We start from the raw sequence: 23,383 nt of genomic DNA, 5'->3' as shown, positions 1-23,383 counted from the left end.
CTATCGTAGCTGCCACTGCATAACACCCCCTTCCCCCAAAAAAAATAAGTCATAGGTGGAGGGAACCATACCTGTTACCTCCCATACTACCCACTTGGGGCAGCAAAATGACTTGAGACAGCCCTGCCTTATAGCTAAGCAGAAGGAAAGAAACATGGCTTGCCTCCCTCTATTTTCCCCTTCCTTCTGCCGCCCCACCAGCCATAGCCAGGACACTCACCTGGAGCTTCCTTCTAGACCTTGTTGTATTCCTTCCCACAACGAGCCTTACTCCTAGTAGCCCATATATCACAGTCTCAGGTGGAGGGAGGGAGGGAGGGGCAGGAACTCAGAAGGCTGTAATGCAATAGAATCCACCCTTCAACGTAGCCATTTTCTCCAGGGGAACTGGTCTCTGTCTGCTGGAAATAAGTTTTAATTCTGGGAGATTTTTAGGCCCCATCAGGAGGTTGGCAACCATAATAATAAACTGTTAAAAATGTTGAGTCCAAACAAATAGGTAAATATTATACAGTGGGTGGATGCTAATGTTTAATCATACCTATTTTGGGGGGTTTAAATATTTCTTTGCCAGGAACATATCCAGCGATTTCCTATTACAAAATTTCAGGAAGCTACCTGCTTAAGACAACAGACTGCAGATGAAGCATGAACGTTTCTTTATTTCAAAGCAGAGAAAGAAAATTCATGACGGAGACTGAAGAACTATTTGTTTTAAACCTTAGTGTGGAGAGGATAACCGAATATCAAAATATGCAAGCTCTGTGCAACTGTTTGTTTCTCTAGAAAGCGATGCTTAGGAAAGAGGATCAGGTCTGCCCTAGCTGGCTCTGTCCTTGCCTATGGGAGCAGGCCTCAGTGCACATTGTAGAAACAGCAGGAAAATACCCATGGTTGCCAACCTCCAGGTGGGCCCTTGAGATCTGGAATTACAACTGACTACAGAGATCAGTTTGCCTGGAGAAAATGGCTGCTTTGGAGGGATTATACCCTTCTGAGGTCCCTTTTCTCAACAAGTCTTGCCCTCCCCATGTTCCATCCTCAAATCTCCAGGTATTTCCTAGCCCAGAGCTGGCAACCCTAAATAACTTTTGCAAAGAGCACTGCCTTGAAACTCAGCAGATGAATTTCTAGAATAAATTAATTGATTGTCCATTGTCCCTTCTGTTTGTCTATGGACTGGTACTGCTTTCCAGTTTTTTATCTTATGTATCTTGACTATGTAAAGGTTGGGAACTGGGCCTGCAGGCACACTTCTTCTCTGTTAGAGCTGCCAATTACGAGATGGAGGTGGAGCTTAGGGAAGGTAGAGTTTGGGAAGAGGAGGGAGCTCAGCAGAGATGCAATGCCATAGATTTCATTCTCTGAACCCTGTTGAAAATGATATCTGTAGGCTGGCTATCAGTTATAATTCCTGGCCCCACCTAGAAGCTGGCAACCTTACTCTCAGCACATTCACTTCTGTGCAGAAATGAACAGCTTTACAAGGCATCAGAGCCAATTCAGGTACCACTGAAGGTCTGATAACACTGTAGCTGTTCCCTGTTGAAGGAAGGGCAGGATTCTGATAACCACACATTCCGGCTGGTTACCAAGGCTGATTTCCATTAACCTTTGAACAGCATAGATAGGGCTGGACTTTTCTCAACAGGCAGGGCACTGCTGATGTGGGGAACTATCCACACTGCTTGCTTGTGCTTCATACATTACAAGTATTGTCATGCAAGTAGTCATACTGGAGTGAATCACATGCTGATGCTGGCACTGTAACGACATAACAAGAGTAGAAAACTTGGTTGGACACCCAGGTTATATTAACCTTGAATCAGTAAACTTAGACGTGATTCAAGCCCCTCTGAGATGTGTGGGAAATTCGGGTTCAGTATTTCGCAATAAACAAGAAAGCCACAGATATCCATCTCCATTCATCATTTTAATCATTATACAGAAATGAATAATGTATCACAGAGAGTGTAGGCAACTTTCACTGCATTGCTTCAATATTATTGACAAATTACATACATTCAGTGCTAGCTCAGTTCCAAGATATGAAATGGAATTATTGGAAACACAGAAGCCCATACTGGGTTATGTGCTCAATCGAATCTCACACCACCTTTTCCTTGGTTTTTATTCTGGTTTTACTTACTAAGAATTTTTGAGTTATTTGCCCGAGGCCAACCATTTAAAGTAAGTGCACCCACGTCTATAAATAACAAAAATTCAACATGCTATATACAGTAGCATCTATAATAAATCCAGATCTTCTCTACAAACACCACGACTCAAATATTTGTGGGATGCCTCTCCAGCATGTGACCAAATGGGTAATTTACTTTGAACAGAAGAGTATTTGTAAAGGACTTATTGCATCTCCAGTATGAGATGCTTCTGCGAGTGAAACTAACAATCAAATGTTATTTTATTCCCTTCAGTTTTCAAAATTGTAAAGCAGGCCACGGAATTAAATAACTTCGGTGTTGAATGAAAATCAGAACATCAAAATGTAACAATTTTCCAAAAGGCCATCTGAAGCCACAAAATAACAAGGAGCATGGGGAAAGAAAAGAAAAGAAAGAAAGAGGCGCTCACATTTTGCCAGTATTGATAACAAGCAGCTGAAAGCATTTAGAAATATCCTCAAGCAGTGCTTAAGAACAGAAGCACGTATCTGAGTTTTCAGGCAGATCACAACACTAAGCCTGTGGCCAATGTTTTTTACCCTTAAGTGAGGCAAGGGTGCCTCTTAAACCAGTGGAGAAAACATACCTAAGGCCTGTACTAGATGTGATGTTTTGCATGAGTCTGGGCTGGGGATCCCCAAACCCAAGTTGTAACAGTTTACAGCCAAATATTATTAATTTCAGATTTTACAGGTGTGCCAGAGCCCTGTTTGGAGCAGGACCATGTCGTGTGGGAAAGGGGGCTTCAGCCTTCCTCTTCATGCCATTTTCCCTAGCTGAAATGGCCCAGGGGGCACTATTTCCCACATTATGGGGCTATATATGGAGAGAATACTGCAAATAGTATTGCCCTGGACCATATTGGCTCAGTAAAATGGCCTAGGAGGAAAGGTGAAGACCCCTCTTTTCTGGCACCACAATTATGCTTGCAAACTTTGTTTCAAGACAGTAACATTTGGCTATGAACTGATACAAATCTGGGGGACCAGACTCATACTAAACATCTGTTTTGCCCCCTAGATCCCCCCCACAAGCAAAAGCAAATATTTTACTAACATCAATCACCCCCAAATAACACAGAATAATGATCCAATGATCACAGATAAGTAGCTGCTTCTCAGAATTGAATTCCACATCCCCCCAGTATAAGTTTGAAAGAATATAAGGGTGGGCAGCAAAAGTTGTATGGGGCAGTCGACAACACCAACTACAAAACTGAAAGAAAATTTACAGACACCTCTGCCTAAAACCTGAACATGATATCTACCCCACCCTTAGAGACCCAAGGAAATGAAAACAGACTGATGGTTAACAACTCTAACAATGCAAATCTGTTTTTCTCTATGCACTAGTAGTAAAACAACTGCTTCTTGATCCAGTGCTATAAATGTACATTAGGAGTTTTCAGAAAGTCCATCCAATTTTGTACGCTTAAAGGTTTGTACACTTAAAGGTTCAAGGATGATTTCATATGCATGGAATCCACAGGATCCTTGACAAATATGGATTAGTTCAGGGAGACATGAGCAATTACCCCCCTTTCATAATATACATGAAACAAGAATTCAGTGGCCACTTTGCCTTTGCTAACATATATCTGGAGGCTTGGGCTGGAGGACAATATGGAGCAGAGAAGCAAGTGGGGAAAAGGTTAAGCAGTCCGTCACTTCCTCACTCTCAATTGCCCTCTCCCTAAATTCCTTTTCCCAAGGCAATACAACTGCTAGGCTAGTGTTATGCCCATACATGTATATAATGTGTTGTTAGTAGGGCTGCAAACCTCCAGGTTGGGCCTGGAGTTCTCTCAGAGAAAATGGCAGCTCTGAAGGGTGGACTCTATGGCATCACATCCCCACTGAGTTTCCTCCCCAAACCCTGCCCTCTCCAAGATCCACCCACTCCAGGAATTTCCCAACCTGGAGCTGGCAATTTATGGTTGTTGGGCTCTGAGATTATCAGACGTTGACTGAGCAAACTCTATGCATTGATCAAAGGCACGGTGAATTCAGACCCCTCTGACTACATTTAGGTACCTGCCATACGGCAGGGGATTAGACGCTAGTACCGCGGCTAAAGTGAGCCGCAACAAAGTTGGGACGGCGCAGCGGGATCTCACAGATCCCCCGAGCCGCGTCGCAACACTCCCCGGCACGATCAGATGCCGGGGAGAACGCGACGGTGGGAAGGGGAGCCTGGCGAACTGCGCATGCTCACACATGCGCAGTTTGGCCAGGAGCCGGGGATGCGCCGGCGCAAGGATGCGCTGGCGATCCCACGGCCAGCGTTGCTGCGGCCCTTCAGAAAGAACCACCTCGGGAGGTGGTTCTTTTTCGCCACGGAGCAACGCTGGAAGGGACGGAACCAGGACGGATCCGGCACGCTCCCCAGATGTTGAGGTGGGATTGCGCCCGTTTGCTCCGCCCCCGTTCCGTCCCGCTCCCGGCCCAAATGGGCTCATATGAACAGGGCCTTAGCATATCAGTCAGCTCATTTGAGTCCATTTTGTTGTACCTTCTTACTGGCAAGAGGGCTGAGAGAATAGTGGCCTTTGGAGGGAGGACTCTAGCCCTCAGTTTCTACATTATACCAGTTGAGAAGATCCTACCAATGGATCTCTTTGTTTTATTGACATAATTAGTTTTCCAGCAGTTTACACAGGAATAAATTTGTTCCTGTAACATCCTGTTTCATTTGCAGCCAGTGGCCTTTCTAAGTGATGACGGCTGTGCTTTCATGCACAAAGAGCGAGCATATCCTTTTACCTCTTCTATTTGCTCAGTTTTAGATGACAAAAAACGAAACAAAAACCCAAAGCAAAACAACTGATCTTCAAACACAGGAAGAGTTCTATTAAACTAACCAGCACGGAGGCAAGGTAATGATCCTGGCAGAATTATCATAGCTTTGGGGTAGGTTCCATCAGTATGCAGATGATACCCAGCTCTGTTTTTTTCCCCCTGTCAAGTCACAGCTGACTTACATCAACTCCATGGGGTTTTCAAGGCAAGAGATTTTCAGAGGTGGTTTGCCACTGCCTGTAACTGCATAGCAACGCCAGGTTTCCTTGGTGGTCTCCCATCCTAGCACAGACCAGGGCCAGCCCCTGCTTAGCTTCCAAGATTTGACAAGATCGGTCTAGCCTGGCCTATCCACATCAGGGCCAGCTCTACACATCCTCATCTAAATCCCCTGGTGATGCAGTAGAGGTCTTGAATAACTGCCTGGCTGTTGTAAATTGGCTAAGGTGAATAAATTGAAACTAACCCCTGAAAAGACAGAGGTAATGCTGGATGGGAAGGCAGAGATCTTGAAGGCTCCCAAGTTGGCCACACCCAGCAGGAACTCATTAGCATAATAGGCCACACCCAACAGCAGAAACTCATTAGGATTGGCTACATTAGGAGTGTGTGGCCTAACATGCAAAGGAGTTCCTGCTACAAAAAAGCCCTGGGTTTTGACAACAAACAAGGTAAACAGAATAACAAGCAAAAGGTGGGTGTGGCTGGATAACCACACTTCTGGTAACATGGGGGTGCGGCCTAATGTGCTAATGAACTGTGCTGTCAGGAGTGTGGCCTAATATGCTAATGAGTTCCTGCTGTCGGGTGTGGCCTATTATGCTAATGAGTTCCTGCTGGGCTTTTTCTACAAAAAGAGCCCTGCAGCTAACCCTTGCTGACACAATTAAGATCCTTGGGGTTATACCGGACCCAATGTTATTAGTGGCGAAGCAAGTTAATGCAGCTATTAAAAAAGGCTTTCTTCCAACTCACCCTAGCCTGAAAGAGGCTCCTTATTTTGATACAGCTGACCTGGCCACCTGGATCCACACCACAGTAACATCAAGACTAGACTAATATAATACATTGTTCACTGGTCTTCCCTCAAAATCATTCTGGAAACTCTGGTTGGTTCTACAGCCCTAATTCCTATTGCATTGTTTATTGAATGTCCCATCCTGCTGATTGTGTTGACTCACTCTATGTAATCTGCCTTGAGTCCAAGTAAGAAAGGTGGACTATAAATAACATAAACAAATTTAATTTCAAAATTCAGTTTATTGATATAAATTGCTATACAGTCTGTAAAGATTCAGTTCTGAATTGAGCTCTGTTCTTTTTTTAAAAAAAACCTAATCAACATAAAGCAGGCTCAACATTGATGGCCCAGTGCTATAAGATTTGTTTCTGGAGTGTCCGGCTTCATTTGTAACTTTTCTAGGTGATGACTGCACAGGAACACTTGAAATGGGATTTTGCATAAACATACATTATGCCAGGTCATTTCAAGTACATACATCTGAGCAAAGATTTGGACCCATAACAACTCTAAAATTTAAAATTTTCCTCTTAACAGATAGGCACACTTGAAGCAAGTTAGAACAAAGTGTAATGAAGAAGAAGAAAAATTAGAAAGTATGGCAACTTTGCCTTTATAGATCATCATATAATTTTATTCCCTCATTCAAATGTACCTCAGAAAGATCAGACATTAAAAGCAGCCTTTATTTATGGCCAAACAAAAAAACCCACCAACATTAAAGAAGCCTCCTAGTAAAGCTGCTTTTGCCATCTGGATGTAATGCAGTCCAGCGAAAGGATAACAAAGTTATGGTTGGGGTTTATAATGTTTTCTTAGTGTTTTATGTGGTATTTCACAACCCATCAGGGCCTCCTCTGTTAGTACATTAGGAAACATCCATTGCAGTATTAAATTCACTATGTGAAAAACTACACTTTGCTAGCAATATGACTGTTTTAGGGGCTCATACCTCTTTATGCATCAGAGCGTCCAGTAATCTGGAAACAAATTAATGTGGCCAGTGATCAAAAAGGCAAGGAGACTAATGTCTAAAGTGATGTGTGGTGGAGTGGGGGGAGAATTTTATATTTGGAAGATGGCAACTGGTCAATATATCCCACAAACTATCCCTATGGGTCACCATTTAAATACACAACAAACTATATGCATTCATGATTACAGATGAGAAAACTGCAATAGCTGAGCCCCAAACTTTGCTATTATCCTTTGGGAGATTTTGCGTTCTGAGGTCTGGTGATACTTTAGAGCAATGCTCTTTAACCCATGGATTAGGTTCCCCAGGTAGGTTGCACAGCCCCACCTGAACTCCAATAGAGCAACACTTTTCCTATGCAGATTTTTGGAAGAATCTGGTTTATGCACCCTGAGAGGAGTAGCAGGGCAGCCAGATAAAGGCACTCGGCAACTGAAAAGTTTCTTCTACAGCTCTGACTCTTTACTTGTTCCTCACTATGGTACACTCCTAGTGCTTGACTTACATTTCCTCTCCTTGATCTGCTACCCACAGTCCCAGGCTTAACATTGGCGAGGTCATAACTCTGGCTCCTTGTCTTTCTGTAACATAGCTTATCGTGTCACATGACTTCCTGTCTTATGCTTGTAACTCATTGGATCCTGTGGGGTGCATCCTAGGTTTAGAAATATCGAAGACCCATACCTTAGCCTTATATTCCTAGTCAAAAATATTAATAGTAGCTACATGAGGCACAGAAGTGACATTCTCACTCCTGGGTCTTTTCCTGTGCTACTGCCAGTGCCTCAGAGAGCCTCCCATTTACAATCTTTCAAAAAAATTTCCTCCTTGAAATCCTGTCTCAAATCCTAGTTCTTTAACAAAGCCTTTCCTGGACAAGGAGAACATAACTCATTCTGATACCTGCTCTCCTTCCATAGGTGCTCACCTTCAGAAGCTCTTTATCAGCCCCTCACTTTTCTTTGCCTTTTATATCTTCCCTAACATGAATATAACCATACTTGTACAATACAGGCAAACCTGTTATGACAGATTCTCTATTACTCTCCCCACTCTGAGGCAGATTTTCCCCACCAAATTCTTAGTTCCCTTCAGGTACTGAGCTGGCCCCCAGTAGCGTAATAATATTTGCAGTTTTATAAATCTGACTGTCCCACCCTTTGACAGAATCTAATTTGGCTTTTGCCCAGCCCAGGGACTTACTTGTCAGGAGAAAACAGGAGCCCTCTTTTTAGATCCCTTGAAATGGCCCTGGAGGCTGTGTACAGTGAACAATAACAAAAAATTTATTTAATAGGCAGGGATGGTATGAAGTAGTCAGGAATTGGAAAAGCTGACGTAAATGTTGTTGGTAAAACAGTATATATTTCAGTTGACAGACAAGATGGTGTTGTAGCAGCTTATTTTTTATTAATTCTGACCAGTGAGAGATGGTTAACTGAGTACTTAAGTTTCAGTTACAGTGTTTCTGCATATAGTTTCCTAATAACTGTTCAGGTTTTCTGGAAAGGTCATTGTTTTACTGTATCAAATTCTTTCCCCTTTTCTGAAATCACAATGTTTCTTCTTTCCCCTGAGTAGTCCATAACCGTTTCCTTTCACCACAGACCAGGGACTGCCTCAGTGCCAATTCCCTGTGTAACTGGACAGGACTTGTATTTCTTCCCTGAAAATATAATCCTATTCCTTTTGGCCTGATTGGGAGCTTTAAATGGGAGAGCTGAGAAAACACCACTTTGGGACCTGGTAAGAAAATACTCTGGGTTAAAGGGGTTTTGAGCCAGAAACCGATGGCTGGGGACAGGAGGCAGATGCTGACGGTGTGATCGTGCATATAAAATCCGTTGCTGAACTGTCACGACACCAGATCAAATGGCGCCAGATCAGACTCTTCAGCTATCCCCTCCTTTAGTCGAACTTTCACTTTACTGAACAGTAGCTACCACTGAACTCAAAATGAACTAACTCTCCCCTCAGCACACATCAAATCTTATATTTCCCTCAGCTGATGTTGGCCAATCAGAGAACAGGAGCAGCCTGTCACTCAAGCTCAAATTCTAGAGCAGAATTAACTACTCACCTCCCTTCTCTGATTTTGCTGCGTTAGGAAAACAGTGTTTTAAATGTAGTCCATCTCACCTGTATTGTAGGGATGCCATCAGGGTTGCCCCCCCCCTATTTTCCACTGTTCAGAATGGCAAGGGGAGAAATTTTTTTTAGAAATGGCTGTCAGGATGACAGCATTACATTACTTCTGGGGAAAAGCTGGAAGTGATGGCAGCCATCTCTAGGAATTTCTGAAAACTCCATGGTTTTACCAGTGATTCCTAGAGAGGTGTGACATCATATCTGGTTTTCTTCCTGGAAGTGGTGTAATGCCATTGCTGATAGCAGCTGCCTCCATGTCCCCACCAGCTAACCCTAGATTCTATACAAGTTTTTGTCTCCCTTCTTCATACTTGTGGGTGGCTTACCAACTCTGGCTACACAATCTTGAGTAATTACAATGAGGAAACAAATTTCACAGTATCTCTACAATATGAATATACAATCTACAATCTAATTGCGAGCAAATTTATAATCTGAAAAGAAGGGTCAGCAACCAGAAGCCAAATTCAGCTCAGTGAAATGGGCTGCATTTCCTACCTTCCCTAGAGGGAAGACGCACGTGGAATCAGTTTGCTAGTGACTTTATGGGTTGTGGGTTGTGAGAACGCCCTCTACCCTTTATTCTCTTTGAAAGTGGTTGACCAGGGCCTCACAAACACACTGATTGTAACAGAGAAACTTGGAAATAAGTCTTACTGATTCCAGTGGGACTTATTTCCAAGTAACTACACTTAAACATTGCGGTCTTACATTATTATGAACTTTCTGGAGAGAGACCATGTATATTACAATACTTTGGGGATTAAATTAATATTGAATTGGAAGAGTACTTATTCTAAACAAGATTCCCTGCATACTTGTGTTTTGAAAATGGAAACTGAAGACAATTTAAAAAGTAATCATTTTCTTCCTGTTACTGGGGACTTCTGCTAAATCTGACATTGTTCCAAGGCTCAAATGGAGTGAGGTAGACTGCACCAAACTTGCATAAGTTTCAGTTTTCTTTGTGAAGGTTGTCGGGGCAAGAAAAACCCCTTCTACTCTCTCTCATATTGTTCCCATGCCTATTTGCAGCCATTACTTCATTCCCATATCTGTTCTTGCTTCAACATCCTTTTTAAAAACAGTAAGAAGGGCTTCTTCATTGCATAGTTTCTGCCAATCACAAATCACATAGTGAACATGATGGCATCGTAGTCCCATGCAGCCAAATATAGCTATGTGCAAACCGTTGGTAATTTCATTTCCCACCAGCACTTGCCATTAGGGCCAGAGGTCATTTCGGGGGGGAACGTGGGGGAACACAGTTCCCCCAGGTGAGGTGCAGGGGGTGGGGCACACGACGAAGCCCTGCCCCCTGCTTCCGGCCGCCCCGCTTCCAGCCCTCATTCAGCCAGGAGGAGGCAGGAGAAGAGGGAGGGTAAGTTGCTTCCTCCCCGCCTCTCCCCACCCCTGCCTGCCTGGGGTCAGGGTGGGCCTTGGCGGGGCTTCCTCGCACTCCCGCTGGCCTTGCAGGTCCACCGCCGGGCCCCTGATGTCAGGGTGTGTGGCATATGCTAATGAGTTATGCTAATGAGTTCCCCTAGTTCTTTTTCTACGAAATGACCCCTGATTAGGGCACTTGTTCAGATCCATCTCTAGTCACACTCAGTTACTCAGGACTAGTTAGGATAGCATATTGCTAATGAGTTATGCTAATGAGTTCCCCTAGCTCTTTTTCTAAGAAATGACCCCTGATTAGGGCACTTGTTCAGATCCATCACACTCAGTTACTCAGGACTAGCATACGTATGCATATTGGATGTACATTTGAATATACATCCCACTCAAAGATGGTTGCAAATACTCTCTGTTTCCAAGTGAAGGAAGACAGACATCAAAGGACTTCAGCCAGTCATTAGAGGGGCTTATATATAACTGCTAGATTTAGGATATTATTGTAGATACAAATCTGAGACAGTTATGCCCCGGTCACATGAGAGGTTTTGGGCCGGGAGGGGGACGGATCGGGGGCGCAGCAAATGGGCGCGATCCCACTGCAACTTCTGGGAAGCGTTGCGCGCACGTCCCCGATCCGACCCTTCCGCCCAAAACCCCGCACCAAAAATAAACCACCTACCTGGGTGGTTCATTCGGAAAGGCCGCATCAAGGCCGGCCATGGGATCGCCGGTGCGTCCTTCCGCCAGCTCATCCCCGGCTCCTGGCTGAACTGCGCATGCTCACACATGTGCAGTTCAGCAGCCTCCCCCTCCCGACCATCGCTTCCTCCCCGGCATCTGATCGTGCCAGGGAGCAACGGCGCTGCAGCTCAGGGGATCAGTGGGATCCCGCCGCCGCGTCTCTATTTTGGTGCGGCTCAGATTAGCTGCACTTAGGCCGTTGTTTTTCCTGCCGTGTGGCAGGGACCTTACCTGTGCTTTCCTCCATGTATATTAAAGTGCCCAAAAACTGATCACAGAAGCTCTTGCACATCAAAAATGCAAGTGGGCATACAATAAGTTTGACTTGGTGCAAGTGGCTATGCAACCTTTCTTGTGTGTTTCCACTTGCACAGAAGTTCAAGCACAAGTAGAAATGGTGCCTTTTATTTTTTAAGGTAACAACTGCAAGCTACTCTAATTGATCTGTGACAATGTTTGTGTGCCTTTGACTATTTTAATAATATATTGTTTTCCACTCTTTTGCCTATAGCCATACTGGTTTGTGGGCCATCTTGATCTCTTTTGGGAAAGGTGGGATTTAAATGTTTTAAGAAATAATATAAACAACAATGTCAGCATCCCAGTGCATATATGCACCTACATTTTATCTCCAGTTAGTCATTTCTGCATTACTTAATTAGGGCAATGGGGTGGAGGAGGGGATTGGGCCAGTTCTAATGACCATGTTTCCCCTAAACCCTGGAAAAGAGGGATGAATTTCTGCAAAAGGCACAAGTGGACATGAACCATTTGCCTCCCCATTTTTTCAACACTTTTTACTACTGAAGAGGAATATAACAAAAGCAGCCTAGAAAAGGGCCCTTACAAATATCCTGGACAATGCACTGTACATTGCTTGGAAGAATCCAAGGCTACTGGCATTTTTGTGCCAAAGACATTAAAGCATTGGATAAACTCAAGGTTCCTTTCATAATGAAGATTAATTATTGAAAAGTTCCCAGCCTTCCACTAAAGGGACTAAAGACAGCATTCTAGTCACCAGAATATATCGCCAAGGCTGCCTCTTGACAATGCAAGCCTCTCTGAAATTGCAATGCAAGCCTCAGACAGTTGCCCCCAGAATCCAGCAGTCTGACACCTTACAAACTTGTCTTTCGAAGATGTCCAGTGGACTCAAAAAACTGTCCTCACTTCACCACATTACAAATGAAGAGCACTTAAGAGCTTTGAAACTACCTTGGGTCAGAATGTTTGAATACTAACTGCGGGAGGTGGTGGAGAAAAATTCCTCATAAATACATGGCAAACAAATGTTTCCCTTTCAGTTTTTATTGCTCAAACAGTGAAAATTAGTAGTCAGCAGGGGTCATTTCCTGCAGGAGTGCACAGGAGCGGAGCTCTGGCAGTAAAGAACCCAGGGGGCGTGCACATGCAACAAGCCCCACCCCCTGCTCCCAGCAGCCCTCAGTCAGAGCAAGAAGCAGCCAGGTAAGTTGCAGAGCCCCCACGCCCCCCGGTCCAAAACAGTCCAGTGGCACCTTTAAGATCAAGTTTTATTCAGGTACAAGCTCTCCCTCCGCTATGAGGATAGATCTGCACGTCCCCCCCCCCAATAGCTAGCAATCCAAAACAGTCCAGTGAAGCCTGAGTGGTGGGTGTTGCCTTCTGACACACTTCCAGTGATGTCAGGGGGTGTGGCATATGCAAATAAGTTATGTTAATGAGTTATGCTAATGAGCTCCTGCACCTCTTTTTCTACGAAATGACCCGTCAGTGAAGTAAATAGATAAACCCACCCACAAGCTTCATGTGTATTATTCTATATACATATGATCTAAGCATGTTTTCAAGAGACTTTGATCTGGCCACTGTTGTCATAGGTAGCAGTTGTAGGAAACTTCAGCAGTAGAACTACATGAACTACCTGAAGTAAACCATATATAGGCACAGATTAGTCTTTCTCCCCCTCTGTTTCCTGCTTGATGGCCAATGACTCTCACATACTGCAGTTAATTTTAATGAATGCTCTGAAAAAGTTGGATGCATCAATTGGTTAAGGAGTTCAGAAATCTATTTCCACTATATATAAACTGCAGCTTCTGTGAATGCTTCCTAGTTCTTACAATAAAATTCAAGGTGGTCTTTCATTGCCCTTATCAATGAAACACATATTTTCTAGGCTTATGCAACCTAATGGGTTGGATCCAGCTACGAATTCCCACTTGCGCCAGAGTTTTTAAGCAAGAAACACAATAAAAAACACTGCAGTAGCTTCTTACACTAAGTCAAATTTATTGTATCCTCACTTGTGTTTCCTCTTTTGCAAGTTCTTGTGAACCCAGTTTCTAGGGATGGAAGTGCTAAATTTTGCATAAGATCTTTCACAAGTAGAACTGCCTTAAGTCTGTTTATGTTTCCACTTGCCCATTGCTGGTTCCAGACCAATATATTTCAAGTATATTCTTAAAATTATAAAGTGCATATGTAATACATAAGTTTATACAGTAAGTTTATACGCATCATACATGTAAATTTGTCAGTGAGGTGCAATTGGCTGCAATTCCTTTTTAAGTGTACACAGTCACTAAGAAATCCAGGACTACCTCTTGACTGCTTTCTCTTGTGTACCCCTACCAAAATTATCCAGGTACCCACAGCATCAAATTAATACATATTAGAAATGGCATGTGGATGAAAGAATGAAAAATATGTTGCATTGCTCATCATTAGTGATAACATAAACAATATGCAATTGGTGCTCAAGACAATTAGGCATCCAACCTCCATATAGCAAAGAAGAACAAAAATGCAGAAGTATCACATTCCAGTACATTGCTGTTTGAGTACTTTGGAAAGGAAATACTCTCCACAGAAAAGCATTACCTTAGCAAATATGGGTTACATGCATCAAAAGGGAAACAAATGCATATTTACAGCACAACCCCCCCCCCCAATCATAGAGAAATGTCAAATACCTTAGCCAGATATGATGGGGGAAATGTTCCTACCTCTGGAAGAAAAGGCAACTTTTCCTAGTATCAATAATTTCCCCATGTTTAATCTGTGTGAATACAAAGGCATATTGACTTGAGAAAATGACAGCTCACAAAAGGGGTGCTTGAGAAAAATCACTGAAGGGGAGCAATGATATTAAAATCCCACCCCACCCCTCTAAATCTCCTCATCCAGGATTCTGTAAAGTAGGGCTGCCAATCCCCAGTTGGGGGCAAGGGATCCCCCGGTTTGAAGCTCCTCTCCCTGCTTCAGGGCTATCGGAAAGTGGGGGAGGAGTAGCTGCTGGGCACTACATTATACCCTGTGGAGACTGGCCCCCATAGGGTATAATGGGGAATCAATCTGTGGGTATCTGGGGCTCTGAGGGGGAGGCTGTTGTTTTTTTTGAGTTAGAGGCACAAAATTTTCAGCATAGCTGCTGGTGCCTCTCCTCAACCTCCCCCCCCCCGATTACTATTAAACAGTGACAAATTAAGGACTCACAAGGACACATCTCATTTTCCCCTGCATCTCTCTGTATCCCCCTGTACCTCTCTCCCCCACTATTTCCGCTTTCCCTTCCCTGGCAGCCCCCATTGCCATTTTCTTTATTCCATTTTCTTATTCTCACCTACCAGACAACCTGTCTTTATGTGGTCCCCTGGTTTCACCATTCCCTCCTTTCTCCCCCTGGCAACCTCTCTCTGGGAAAAGGATGTCTGAGTTGCACTGTAGTCACTGGTGCTTGGCCCAGCTGTACAGTGGCACCACCTCCAGTCCTAGTTGCATGGTGGCCAATGCCACTGGGTTGGGACAAGGCTGAGATGAGTTGCACAGTGACTGCTTCCAGACCAGGCAGAGTTCTGTGAGTGGTGATTTTCCAGTGGTCTCAGCCAAGCCTGTTCTTGCCTAGTATTCCTCATAAGAAGAGCCCTACTGGATCAGACCAGTCCAGCATCCTTTTTCACACAGTGGCCAATCAGTTTACTCTGGAGAGCCAACCACAGAGCACAGAAGTCAACGTGCTGCGCTGATGTTGCTTCCTGGCATTGGTATTCAAAGCCTTTGAATGTGGACATACCTTTTAGTCACCATGGAAAGAGAGAAAATTCTCTGTCCACTCTCTCTACCCTGTGAACAATTTTATAAATCTGTACCACGCCCTTCCCTCACCATCTTTTTTCTAAACTTAAAAGTCCCATACCCTTCAACCTTTCCCCTCATAGGAAAGGTGCTCTAAGTCCTTAACCATCTTGGTTGCCCTCTTTTGTACCTTTTCCAGCTCTGTAATGTTCTTTTTGAGATACAATGACCAGAACTGCACATGGTATTCCAAATGAAGCCACACCACAGATGTATGCATAGATGCATTATAGTATTGGCTGTTTTGTTTTCAATCTCTTTCCTCATAATCCCCAGCACAGAGTTGTCTTTTTCATCACTGCAGGACACTGGGTCAACATTTGCACGGAGTTATCCACTATGACCCTAAGGTCTCAGTCTCAGCAAGTTCAAACCTCATTAGCATGTACTTAGAGTTGAAATTATTTTTCTTCCAATATACATTACTTTATACTTACCTACAGTGAATTTCATTTGCTACATTTTTGTACACTCAACCAATCTGTATAGATATTCCATCAGGGGAATGACAGAAGGAGGATCAGACCTTTTCCAGGACCGTTTCAGCCTCTAAGTCCACTACGAAGACTCAGCAATATTGTGGTTGCCAAAATGGCCACTGTGAGCTCAGTGGGTATTCATTTCTTAAAGCTACTGGTGTTGTTTTTATTATTTGGAGGAGTTTTGATCCTGATTTCAGATTTTTCTGCAAACCCAGAACTTCTTTCAGGTTTGTAGAGAAATCTCCCCTATCTGTCCTTATAGCTCAGTTTTGCAGATCTATTGATGGCTTAGAATTAGATTACATGGCCCCGATAGATAGAACAGTGGCCCATCTAGTCCAGCATCCTGTTTCACACAATGGTAGGGTTGCCAGCCCCCAAATAGGGCCTGGATATCTCCCAGAAAACTGCTCTCTAGCCTACAGAGATCAGTTTCCCTGAAGAGAACAGCTGGAGGGTAGACTCACTGAGGTTCCTCCACTTCCCAAACCCCAATCTCCATTCCCAGATCTCCAGGAACTCCCAACTCAGAATTGGAAATGCTACAGAGTGGCCAACCAGTTTCTGTGGAGAGTCAACAAGTCTTTTTAAAGTGAAAACTGGAAATTCAGAGAATTGGTAGATAGATCATTGCAAGCAGGGTACCCTCAGGGGCTTGTGGGGACATCTCATTTTCTCTGTATTCCCGCCCCCACTATTTTCTTTTCCATGGCAGCCCCAATAGCCTCACCCCTTTTCCTTCCTTCCTTCCTTCCTTCCTTCCTTCCTTCCTTCCTTCCTCCCTCCCTCCCTCCAGTGAGTCTGCTCCTCTATCTTAAGCTTTTCTCTCCCCCTGGCAACCCCTTCCTGGGAGATCTGGCTGAGCTGTGCATTGGCCACTGATGCCAGGCCCAGTTTCACAGTGGCTGCCAGAAGTGCTGTGTTGGGCCTAGTTGTGTGGTGGCTGCCAGCGACACAGGGCTTGATGCAGTTGTATGGTGGCTGCCACAGCCAGGCTAACTGGTGTGGATAGTGAGTCTCTGATGGTCACTGCTGAGTCTGTGTATGGTGAATCTTCTTCCATCAGCAGACATGACAAGGAAGGGGATGGAACCCTTTCCATCGTTGTTTTGGCATCAAAGTTTTGTCACTCCCCCAATACTCCCCATGGCTTTGCTTTAAAGAGTCCATTGCTTGGAAAACTTAGCAATATTGTTGTGGTTGCATAGCAACCTTCAAAATGGCCACTGAAAGCTCAGTGAGCATTCTTTCTTCTATTATTTGGGGGAGTTTTAATCCTCCACTATATATATTTTTTTAGATTTCAGATTTCTCTGCAACCTGGGATTTCCTTCAGTTTGTAGAGAAATCCCCCCATCTGTTCCCAGCTCCATTTTGTGGCTCTATTGATCACATTGTCTATGGCATCATTCAGAACTAGATATATGGTGTTAAGTGAACAAATAGTAGAAAGAAAAATAATCAAAATATTCTGTGTTCTGCACATTCACATTTTTGTTATATTAACACTGAAATGGCACTGTGTTCAGATCAATATTAAAGAAATGTGAGAATTGATTTTTTAAACTTAAAAGTAAAATGTTTCAAAAATTGCAAATTATGAAATTAAAATAAAGTATGCAAACTATATTACAATAGGCATTATATATACTATCTGATAACAGAAATTTGACTTCCTTATTGCAGAAATTCCTGGAGAATACTCATGTGCAATCCTTTGGTTTTCAGTTGGTAAGAATAAATGTTTCTGCACATCCCATTTACACCTGTAAGGCAACTGAAGGATTAGGTAATCTAGTGGAAACCTACTGTTGGTAGTCATGATTTAACAAACTGCTGTTAAACATTGTGCTAATAGCATGAAGGATTTGTTGCTATGAAAATATGTATAGAAAGAGAAAACACTTTATAATTAGTAGTCTAGTCATGTTCTTGTCTGTGCGATTTCTTGTTGCAGATCACAATAAAAGAGAATTTGTGTGCTTTGAACTCAGTGGGAATAGTGAACCAGCTCTCCAGGAGATGGCTGAATCCTATTGTTTGAAGTCTTTGTACCGTGTTCATTGGCAGAGACTGAAGAAGCCTGATGTGGTTTAGCTAGAGGGTCAGAGAGAGTGCTGTAGTTTACAGCCAGACTCTGGAGATGGAACTGAGAAATACAAATACACTGCAGGTTACATGATGGGTCAACAGGGGGAAACCTCTCTTCATTATGTGTGAATGAAGTAGGACCAGATTCCCTGAAAAGCAGATAATGCAGATTATAGATAGATTAGAAAAGATTACTACTGGATGCAATGAAAACAGCATACTTATCTTGCTATACGAAATACGTAGAAGTAAATTTGCCCAGCCACTACAACCGTTGCCAATATGTTGGGGTACCATCAGAAAGATATGGTGTACTATCAGAAAGATGGACTGCTGTTTGTGAAAGTGCTGTACAAACAGCTGAAGGACTGTGAAAGATTAATTCTTCACAGAAACAGAGAGCCTTGACTGACAGGCTGCTCCAAGCAATCTGATTGGTTAGCATCAGCTGAGCAGAAAAAGTCTGGTGAGAGCTCCATGCTGAGGAGAAAGTCAATCAGATTTCTGCCTTGACTGAGCTGAGTACCGACAGTCTGATTTCAGCATTAGCTGAGAGCAGTTTAACACAGATGCAGAACTGAGGGAAAGTTGGCAAGAAAGTTTCGGAACTAGGCAAAGACTCCCATTTGGGCAAAAGAAAGGGGATAGATCTTCTAGTGAGGGGAGAATTTCCCTACCTAGTCAAACAGGGAGGTAGCTCTGAAGACAGGAACGATCCCTGGTTTGGTGTGGTTAGAAACTGCCTGTAGAAACCTTAAGAGTCAGGCCGTGGTCACATTGGTGGCTTGGCGTGATATGGTGCCGCCTCTAATTGAACCGGTTGAAAGTGTTGCGGGGCATATCAGCCACACAGCACACCCTGCTGATGGTTACCTATAGAAACATCCCATGGTAAAGTATCCACATTATTGCAGCACCTCAGCCACAGAAGGTGTTGCCAAAAAAATTCTCAAAATTCAGGTGTGCGCATAAGTGTACACGCGCACGTGCGCTCATGCGCATATGTGCATATAGGCAATTTTAAAAAACCCTCCTCCCTAGCAGCAGAACGGATCTGCAGGTTCAGACTGCCAAATCCGTTCTGTGTGCACTTCCCTGCATTCAGACATCCGACCATGTGCGATGACTGTGCGGGGAACCGAAGACACCACTTGTGATGTGGTGCCTTTTTAACTCAGCTCCAAATCGTCCTATGATGGGATAAGTATGGCTGGGGAACAGACAGATGTGGCTGTCTGACTGCACCCATTTGATCCAGAGGGGAGGAGTGGCTGTGTCGGGCCAAACTGCCTGTGTGATCACGCCCTCAGTTAAAAACTCAAAATGAGTACTGGTGTGATTACAGAAGGGGTTTGTGTACCAACCTTCTGGAAACTAAAGGAGTTTGTGAATACTCAAAGAAAGTATACTGGAGTATATGGAAAACACTGGAACAAAAGCCTCTCAACATAAAGATTTAAGAAACTGTGAATAGCTTAAGAAACTCTCATTAGCCTGAAATGTAAGAACTAAAGTCTGTGCATGTTACATGTACTAGTTTTACCTCAGAGTTATCTATACTTAGTTACCTCAGAACTTTCATCTCCTAATTTTACCTGACCTTTCCCCTCTATGTTGAATAAAATATTTTGTTAATTTTGAATTTCAAAATGTCCCAAGTGCCATTTTCAGTGGTTCAAGTTAACAGGCAATCCTGACCCTCCCCACAGGTTCCTGGGCTGAGCCAGCAGTAAAATATCATATTGAGATAGGGTGGGACAGACAGAGTTTTTCAGGAAAGAAGAAAACAGAACACTAGGGCTGCTCAGTCAGACAGGGAGAGAAAAACAGAGGGAAAATCGTGCCTCTGAGGGAGGGAAGTGGATGGGGCTGTCAAACTCTACTATAACCACCACGAATGAAACATTCCATGTAAACTGTATCAAAAGAGGAAGGCAATTTTTGTAAAGTAGTGAAAAACTTCCTCCAAGCACCACCTTTTGGGAGTGACTGAAGGAGGGGGGAAGTCTTTGTCCATTCAGAACGAGGACAATATGATGTTCATATAGCCAGATATGATTAGCTATATAACATCACTGACCTATGAGATTCCTAATCTTGTTGTGATCACTGTTGTCAAGAAGGAAATACTTCAAAACAGCAGCTGTGGCCTAGAGGGGGATAAAAGAGGCAGTGAACATAAGGGAAGGGATGGGAGTTTAGGGGTATATTTCAGCTCTCCTAAAACCACTGCTTTCACCCCTAAAAAAACAACTCTGCAAGTAGGTGGCACAGGCCAGATTTTAACTACGTAGAAGAACTGAATTGCCAGATTTTGTACATGCTTACACAGAAGTAAGCCTTGCTGAGTTCAATGGACTTGCAAAGAATTGCAACGCAAGAAATGTTATGAAAATTCAAGAAGAATGATAAAACATTAAGCAGTAGAACAAATTTAGAGTCCAGTGGCACCTTGAAGACCAACAAAACTTTTTTCAAGGCATGAGCTTTCGTGTGCAAGGCACACTTTTCCCAATATTTTGTGTGTGTTGCACACGAAAGCTCATGCCTTGAAAAAAGTTTTGTTGGTCTTCAAGGTGCCACTGGACTCTAAATTTGTTCTGCTGCTTCAGACCAACACAGATGACCACCTAAAACATTAAGCAATAATTAAAGAAAACCTATGTTTTCTAGAAATTTCACAAATTTCCCCACCTTTCTTAGATCTCTAATGAGCTTTTTTTTTTTTAATAAACTGGAACTCCATACTAACTGGCAGACCATTGTTTATAAATCATGGTATGATTAAATACCAGTTCAATGTGATGTCTGAATGCAGGCTAAGGTTTCCTGGTGGCTGCTAAACTGCAATTTCAAACTATGGGTTTGTGGGGTTTTTTTGCCTGACTTGTTAACTATTGTTGTCAGATTCCTCAGTAGCACCTCCCCTCTTAGTCTCCTGCATACAGAGATGGAGGCAAAGACAAACAGAAATTCTTGTGCATTTAATTTTCTATGGAGCTTACTAAGCACGCTCTCTTATTCCCTGTGCATTTTTCTCTGTTCCTTCCACTCATACTAGTGAAGAAGCAGGAGTGAGCTTTACAGACTTTAGCCTCTCCCAAAGGAGAATTAAAAGGCAGCAAAATGGCAAGAGAGAGAGAGAGAGAGAGAGAGAGAGAGAGAGAGAGAGCTGTAAAATATCTGTTTTGTTTCATAATATAGATTAGGGGATGCTCTGAAGTGACTAGACAGGGAGGGGAGAGTGGCTGATAATTAGCAAGAGAGAAAGGAAGTTGTAAACTATTCAGTGTTAAAAGCTTCAGGAATTCATTGAAGTAGCTAGTCAAAGGCATGGGGGACAAATAATCACAATCCTTAGCCAATATCCAGGAGAAAGAGGTTTGGCTTGCCAAAGGTTTATTCCCTCCCTGCAGCCCCCTCCCCCCATTTATCCAAAAATTGGGGGGGGGGAACTAGCATCACAGAGGTCCCAGATATACAAATTCCGCTGGGAGAAACACCATCAGAAATTGCCAAAATATGAACTGTATTTAACAAATATAAAGTTGGTGGTGTCACAACAACAAAATTAAGTACATACTATAACTCTAATAAGGCATAAGACACAATGTTTCCTCCTTAGAAGATAAGACGTAAAGTCCATGTAATCAGTTGAGCTTGATAGGAGGAGTCCACATAGTCATAACATTTTCCAAACAGCCTTTGCAAAGATGCCCATTCTAGATACTTAAAAGATGTGTTTCCTTCAACTTCTTCTGTTTGCTGGCTGTGTAAGTGGAACCTGATTTCAACAATTTCAACAGACCACAAGGTTCACAGTGTAAAGAGCGAATCGATTCTGCAATTCTGCACTAAAATCAAATTCAACCTTTTTAATCCAGTTCCCCCCCCCATTCTGCACTAAAATTGAGTTCAACCTTCTTTTATTCCGCCCCCCCCCCAATTCTGCATTCTGCAGTGGTCAGCCCAGTTTCAGCCTGCTGTTGCCCCAGGTTATTTGGATGCTGTTTTGCCATGGATTTAAATTACCTTGACTCAAACACTGAGAAAGGGTGATTCTGCATCTGACATTTGTTCCACATTTTCTCTACTGGGAGGGGAAGGTGCAGCTCAAAACCACATTTAAATACCTTGGGGCAATGCCATACTGACTGCAAAGTCACCGCTGAACAGCCATATATCTATGCAGAAGGTACCATAAAATCGGATGATCAAAGAAAACGAAAGGAGCATGGAGTGGGGAGGCTATCATAAAATCCAATGACCAAAGGAAGTGAAAGCAGCATGCAATGCAGAGGGGAATTTCTGTTCCAACGTGGGTTTGCTAAAACAACTGAGAGAAAAGCCAATGCAGAATTGCCCAAAATCCAGAGTGGCAGGCAACTGTGGAAAGTATCTAAGGCTGCAGTCCACACACTAAACAATCCACTTTCAATCCACTTTCAGGGCACTTTCCAACTAGATTTTACTGCATGAACTGACAAAATCCAGCTGGAAAGTGGATTATTTAGTGTGTGTGACTGCATCCCAACTTGGTTTACAAATGAACTATGATCTGTTATGTACTGTGTATTCTCTGTATTCTTGGTACTTGGGGGGGGGGTCAACAGTGGGAGGGCTTCTAGTGTCCTGGCCCCACTGCTGGACCTCCTGATGGCACCTGGTATTTTTGGCCACTGTGTGACAGAGTGTTGGACTGGATGGGCCATTGGCCTGATCCAACATTGGCTTCTCTTATGTTCTTACTTCTGACAGACTAACCAGAGTTTGATTAGTATTACAATAATGGAATGCAGCCAATATTCTGTGGGTAGTTGACTTTTGTTTTTTCTTGCACATCTCACCAATAGTGCTATGATTTTAGTTTTATTTATTTATTTATTCATTCTTTCATTCAATTTATACCCCACCCTCCCTGCCAAAGCAGGCTCAGGGCAGCTTACATAAAAAGTCAAAACACATAGAATAGCAATTATAGAACAGTCATAAAAATAGGAACTATTGTAAAGTGCTAATGACAACAAAACTAATAATAATATTGCATAGTGATGGTGGAAACAATCATGATGGAATATTCAAAAGGGATCCAGTATGTGTTGATCAGCAGCTCATCTTGATCTAATTATGCAGCAGGCACAGGCTGCTGATGGTAGTCCAGGAGAATAGGGCCTTATCACAGTTCAGTTATTAGATGCGGCTCCTTCATTGAAGGCCTGGTGGAAGAGCTCCGTCTTGCAGGCCCTGAGGAATTGTAAAAGGTCCTGCAGGGCCCTGATGTCTTCTGGGAGCTTGTTCCACCAGTATGGAGCTGCCAGTGGGACTCAGTGGGACTGAGAGACCTATCTGTCCAAGGAGTGCAAGGTAGAATACATGTTTTTGCTTAATTTTCTCTCCACAACAGTCCAGCAAAAAGTAGGGAA

The 23,383-nt window shown here is 43.3% G+C and overlaps 1 protein-coding gene across 1 annotated transcript in view; it reads right to left on the bottom strand.

Annotated features, from left to right (window-relative positions):
- The window catches only part of PDE7B (phosphodiesterase 7B), a 214,377-nt gene that overhangs the window by 144,177 nt on the left and 46,817 nt on the right, over positions 1–23,383 (bottom strand). The window lies entirely within an intron of this gene.

This window comes from Gekko japonicus, unplaced genomic scaffold, assembly GCF_001447785.1.
Source record: "Gekko japonicus isolate JY-2015 unplaced genomic scaffold, Gekko_japonicus_V1.1 scaffold184, whole genome shotgun sequence".
Taxonomy (NCBI): domain Eukaryota; kingdom Metazoa; phylum Chordata; class Lepidosauria; order Squamata; family Gekkonidae; genus Gekko; species Gekko japonicus.
This window is presented reverse-complemented; position numbering and strand designations above follow the sequence as displayed.